Here is a 6,559-nt window from a genome sequence, read left to right as displayed (position 1 = left end):
TGTGTGTAGCATTTCTTCAAAAGGCACAGTCCCAGTGTGAGTTGAGATTCCTTTTCTGACATTTGCCTTCTGTCTTCATTCCTTCACTCTCCAGCTAGCAAGCAGGGGCTATTACAAGGCTGGTTAGATGCTGGTTTCTACATCAGAGAGCTGGGGTTGATTTACCAGCCTGTCAGAGAAACAAGGATGGGAGGGTGGAATTTAGTGTTCTCCCACCATGGGGAGATGCTCTTTGACTCAGCTCTCAGCTCCCAGAGAGGGGGTAGACAAGTAGATCTCCCCAAGCCACACACATATTTTTACAGGACATCAGACCTCCTGCGGAGAAGCTTCTCAAAGAATATGTGGCCTCAGGAAGGTCAGAGAAGGGAATCACAGTTTGCCTTACGAGGTAGGGGAGGGAAACCTGTAGGTCCTTAGGTCCCTCCAGTATCTGATGAAACCATTTGTGGGAAAGAGTCTGGGGTAGCCGAGCAGGACAAGGAGAGGACAGAAGGGCTTGCAGCTGGTGTGCAATCCCCAGACTTCCATGGCCCAAAAGAAGCAGGGTTCAGCACTTTGTCAGCTTCCTGAGAGCGCAGCGCTGACAAAATGAGAGCTACACTAAGGGGCAGCTAAAGCCATGAGACCTGTGAAAATGAATCAGCCTCCCATCAGGTGGCATCAACTCCCCTCTCTGGGTTTCTATCCCAGAAATACTTTCAGCTCAGTGATTTTTTCCCCTGACAGAGGCTCCAGATTATAAACAGAAGAAGAAGCGGAGAGGAGTGCACTGGGGTCAATGAAAGCAGAGGAAAATTGCTCCTCTGGTGATTTCTTTGTTTTGCTCCTGTGATGCTGATGGAGGAACTGGAAGCATAATTTGAGATTGCGATACCGTGTTGTCCATTTTTGGGGCTCGGTTTGTGACACTGAGCACAGGGGATCCTTCACTCTCTGTTTTTGTTCCTTCAGGGCAATGGAGACTGGAGCAGCATCTGAGATTGGCGAAGTAGGAGCCTGAGAAAGCCAAAGCTGGTTGTCAGAAAGAAATGGCCCTACGTGGCCCTTTAAGTGGTGGACTCTGGGGTTTTAACAGCTGAGTTGTGGGTTCGATTCCCACAGGGCAATGAAAGTTTTTTAAACAAAAATCTCCATTCATTGCGCATTTGAAATTGGGAGCAAAAGAGGGCTCCTTGTCCTTATCAACAAGGGAGAGAATGGCTTTTTTCTTAGCAAATATTTTTAAAAGGCACTGACTAGAGCTGCAGGTCTCATTTCATTTGTATTTACAATGATATGATTCTTTCTAGTATAGACAGAAATTCTTCAGCTAGCCTTGGATTCCACAGGAATACTAGAAGCAATGGTGTCTAACTAATACCTGCCTTTTTTTCGGAGAACAGGAATATCTGAGTTTTCCATGGACATTTCCCGTCCAGCACCTTCGGCCTCATCCAACAATATAGGAAACCGACATGCAGTCAAATACATGGAAAGTTTCTCAGCAAAGGGTTCACTGAGCAGGCCAGGTGAAAAGTTTTGCCAGAACTCTTGGTTATAATATCCCACCCTGACCTGAAATGGAAAGCAAGGAGATGACTCTCAGAGCACACAACCAGAGTAGGTAGGGCACCCACTTACGACTCAAAACCACCAATTGTGAGTCTCACGTTCTACATTGTCAATGTACTGCGCCCTTCTCCCTCCACCTGTATATTGAACAGATAAGCCTGCCTCCCCTCAAGCCATGTCAAGTCTCTTCTGGATAAGGAGCATGGAATTTACCCAACTAGGTGGCCTGAATGCACAGCTTTGGAGGATCTTTGAATTCCCTCCAACTTCTACCATAAAATGCTAAGCAGTTGGTTTTGTAATGTTACTGGAGAGGTTGAAATCATAGAATCATAGAAACGATAGAAATGAGGACATTTCTTCAGGTAGAAGACAACGATTGTGTCAGGAGGAAGCCTCATAGTCACCACTGTCATATAATGATGATATGGTTTGTACAACATGTGTCTTGTGAGGTATCATTGTAAAAGTTATGATCTGTTGAACATTAATACCCGGTTGGATGGTGTGTGCTATCGTTTTTTGTCTGGGAAGTGATGAAGTTTTACTGTGTGTGCGTTATTGAAATATGTTCTGAGGTTCGGAAATGCTCAACAGCAGCCTTTCAGGTGCGACAATGGAAAAGCTATGCTCGCTGCTGGCCCATTAAAGGTATCCACACTCCCAAGGTCTATCCCAGGAACCATGTATAATGCAGAGTTCTCCAAGATAGCACAGAGACAATGGACACTGCTTGACTCACATCCTAGCAAAGGAGCTTTCTAGAAAGTTGGAAGAAACTATGAAAGAGGGGAAGAGACATCATGACTTGGCCTCGCTCCCCCACAAATCAACAACTTGAAACACATCAGGAGGACAAAGACTGAACTGAAATAATTCAGAGATCAGAAGAGAATAATAATAATTCATTCAAATCAAAGTCCCCAAACAGACTAGTATTGGTTTTTCAGAAGAAAATTTTCAATTTGGGAGATTTTGTTTTCCCAGTCAGACCTTGCCAAGGGAGGCAGAGAGAAAATGTTTGAGTTGCCTCCTTCAGAACAGCTTGGCCTGGACACTCTAGCTGTGGGTCACTGTCGTGGCCTTGCTGTGGACGGGGGCATTTTAATAATTTGGGGAGGTCCCAGGGTGTTTGGGGGAGATTATGAGGATATTACCTTTTGAGATAAGTTATAGTGAGCTAGACAATTCTTTCAGCACCACATTTCATTTAAAGCGGGGGATCTGAGTTCCTAAGAAGGTTTTTGTTTGCAGGAAGCACCATGGTTTGGTCTGTCATTGTACCAAAGGGGGATATGGTTGTTTGTAAAGGAAGAGAGAAGACTGAACGCCTTCGATGAGGATGGGATTCGAACCCATGCGTGCAGAGCACAATGGATTAGCAGTCCATCCCCTTAACCACTCGGCCACCTCATCCAAGCTGTCAGGGAAAGGACATGAGGAGAAATCTAAGGCCAGCAGAGATAGGGCCAATAAGGAGTTTTTAAATACAAAGCGTAAGCAGGGTCTGAATGAGCTCCCCCCTCACATCTCGTGAGGAGCTGGGAGGAAAGACTTCAGGAACAGACCGTTTGGATAGACACGCCTACTCTGCCTACCTACGCAGCGTGATGGAGCCACTTTGCCAGAATGACCCATTTTGGCTGGTGTCAGGTTACAAATCACTTTAGCATTCAGTGAAATGAAATGTTATCCTTCCTGTATGAGTGAAGGGCAGCAGAACATACCTAGTCCATCCTGATGGAGGGGCTAGGTGGGTGAGGGAATACTTTTTACTGGACTGCATAGAAGTGATTGAGGACTTCACCTAAACCAGTTGTCCCCAAACTTGTGCCCTTTTATCCGTGTCTGCGGCCCCTCGGAAGCTGCAGTCGAGAACCACGGCTGGGAGTGAGGCTCTTGTTTCCTGGGAAGAGGGGTGCGGACGGTGGTAAAGGGGATGAGGCTGGGCCAGAAGCCAGGGGCCCAGGCTGAGGGTGGGGTTGGGGAATAGAATCATAGAATATTAGGGTTGGAAGGGACCTCAGGAGGTCATCTAGTCCACCCCCCTGCTCAAAGCAGGACCAATCCCCAATTAAATCATACCAGCCAGGGCTTTGTCAAGCCTGACCTTAAAAACTTCTAAGGAAGGAGGTTCTACCACCTCCCTAGGTAACACTTTCCAGTGTTTCACCACCCTCCTAGTGAAAAAGTTTTTCCTAATATCCAACCTAAACCTCCCCCACTGCAACTTGACACCATTACTCCTTGTCCTGTCCTCTTCTACCACAGAGAATAGTCTAGAACCATCCTCTTTGGAACCACCTCTCAGGTAGTTGAAAGCAGCTATCAAATCCCCTCTCATTCTTCTCTTCTGCAGACTAAACAATCCCAGTTCCCTCAGCCTCTCCTCATAAGTCATGCGTTCCAGACCCCTAGTCATTTTTGTTGCCCTTCGCTGGACTCTGTTCAATTTATCCACATCCTTCTTGTAGTGTGGGGCCCAAAACTGGACACAGTAGTCCAGAGGAGGCCTCACCACTGTCGAATAGAGGGGAACAATCACGTCCCTCGATCTGCTGGCTATGCCCCTACTTATACATCCCAAAATGCCATTGGTCTTCTTGGCAACAAGGGCACACTGTTGACTCATATCCAGCTTCTCATCCACAGTCACCCCTAGGTCCTTTTCCGCAGAACTGCTGCCTATCCATTCCGTTCCTAGTCTGTAGCGGTGCATTGGGTTCTTCCATCCTAAGTGCAGGACCCTGCACTTATCCTGATTGAACCTCATCAGATTTCTTTTGGCCCAATCCTCCAATTTGTCTAGGTCGCTCTGTATCCTATCCCTCCCCTCCAGCGTATCTACCACTCCTCCCAGTTTAGTATCATCCGCAAATTTGCTGAGAGTGCAATCCACACCATCCTCCAGATCGTTTATGAAGATATTGAATAAAACCGGCCCCAGGACTGACCCTTGGGGGCCCTCCACTTGATACCGGCTGCCAACTAGACATGGAGCCATTGATCACTACCCGTTGAGCCCGACAATCTAGCCAACTTTCTACCTAGCTTATAGTGCATTCATCCAACCCATACTTCTTTCACTTGCTGACAAGAATACTGTGGGAGACCGTGTCAAAAGATTGGCTAAAGTCAAGAAACAATACATCCACTGCTTTCCCTTCATCCAAAGAACCAGTAATCTCATCATAGAAGGCGATTAGATTAGTCAGGCATGACCTTCCCTTGGTGAATCCATGCTGACTGTTCCTGATCACTTTCCTCTCGTGTAAGTGCTTCAGGATAGATTCCTTGAGGACCTGCTCCATGATTTTTCCAGGGACTGAAGTGAGGCTGACTGGCCTGTAGTTCCCAGGATCCTCCTTCTTCCCTTTTTTAAAGATTGGCACTATATTAGCCTTTTTCCAGTCATCCGGGACTTCCCCTGTTCGCCACGAGTTTTCAAAGATCATGGCCAATGGCTCTGCAATCACAGCTGCCAATTCCTTTAGCACTCTCGGATGCAATGCATCCGGCCCCATGGACTTGTGCATGTACAGCTTTTCTAAATAGTCCCTAACCACCTCTTTCTCCATAGAGGGCTGCCCACCTACTCCCCATGCTATGTTGCCCAGCGCAGCAGTCTGGGAGCTGACCTTGTTCGTGAAGACAGAGGCAAAGAAAGCATTGAGTACATTAGTTTTTTCCACATCCTCTGTCACTAGGTTGCCTCCCTCATTCATTAAGGGGCCCACACTTTCCTTGGCTTTCTTCTTGTTACCAACATACCTGAAGAAACCCTTCTTGTTACTCTTAACATCTCTTTCTAGCTGCAGCTCCAGATGTGATTTGGCCCTCCTGATTTCATTCCTACATGCCCGAGGACTATTTTTATACTCTTCCCTGGTCATCTGTCCAATTGTCCACTTCTTGTAAGCTTCTTTTTTATGTTTAAGATCCCCAAGGATTTCACCATTAAGCCAAGCTGATCGCCTGCCATATTTACTATTCTTTCAACACATCGGGATGGTTTGTCCCTGTAACCTCAATAGGGATTCCTTGAAATAAAGCCAGCTCTCCTGGACTCCTTTCCCCCTCATGTTATTCCCCCAGGGGATCCTGCCCATCAGTTCCCTGAGGGAGTCGAAGTCTCCTTTCCTAAAGTCCAGTGTCCATATTCTGCTGCTTACCTTTCTTCCCTGTGTCAAGATCCTGAACTCGACAAACTCATGGTCAGTGCCTCCCAGGTTCCCATCCACTTTTGCTTCCCCCACTAATTCTTCCCAGTTTGTGAGCAGCAGGTCAAGAAAAGCTCCCCCTGTAGTTGGCTCCTCCAGCACTTGCACTAGTAAATTGTCCCCTACGCTTTCCAAAAACTTCCTGGATTGTCTATGCACCGCTGTAGTGCGCTCCCAGCAGATATCAGGATGATAAAAGTCTCCCATGAGAACCAGGGCGTGTGATCTAGTAGATTCTGCGAGCTGCCGGAAGAAAGCCTCGTCCACCTCATCCCCCTGGTCCGGTGGTCTATAGCAGACTCCCACCACAACATCACCCTTGTTGCTCACACTTCTAAACTTAATCCAGAGACACTCAGGTTTTTCTGCAGTTTCGTACCGGAGCTCTGAGCAGCCATACTGCTCCCTTACATACAGTGCTACTCCTCCAGCTTTTCTGCCCTGCCTGTCCTTCCTGAACAGCTTATATCCATCCATGACAGTACTCCAGTCATGTGAGTTATCCCACCAAGTCTCTGTTATCCCAATCATGTCATAATTCCTTGACATCACCAGGACCTCCAGTTCTCCCTGCTTGTTTCCAAGGCTTTGTGCATTTGTGTATAGGCACTTGAGATAACCTGCTGATCGCCCCTCATTCTCAGTATGAGGTAGGAGCCCTCCCCTCTCACACGCTCCTGCTCGTGCTTCCTCCCGGTATCCCGCTTCCCCACTTACCTCAGGGCTTTGGTCTCCTTCCCCCGGTGAACCTAGTTTAAAGCCCTCCTCACTAGGTTAGCCAGCCT

General features: G+C 47.4%; 1 non-coding gene across 1 annotated transcript; it reads right to left on the bottom strand.

Annotated features, from left to right (window-relative positions):
• Positions 1 to 2,888: 2,888 nt before the first annotated feature.
• TRNAS-GCU (transfer RNA serine (anticodon GCU)) lies at positions 2,889 to 2,970 on the bottom strand. Its single transcript has one exon. It is a non-coding gene; the product is annotated as a tRNA-Ser (tRNA).
• Positions 2,971 to 6,559: the final 3,589 nt, after the last annotated feature.

This window comes from Eretmochelys imbricata, chromosome 28, assembly GCF_965152235.1.
Source record: "Eretmochelys imbricata isolate rEreImb1 chromosome 28, rEreImb1.hap1, whole genome shotgun sequence".
Classification (NCBI taxonomy): domain Eukaryota; kingdom Metazoa; phylum Chordata; order Testudines; family Cheloniidae; genus Eretmochelys; species Eretmochelys imbricata.
The sequence above is the reverse complement of the archived record's forward strand: the minus strand, read 5'-3'. Positions and strand labels throughout refer to the sequence as shown.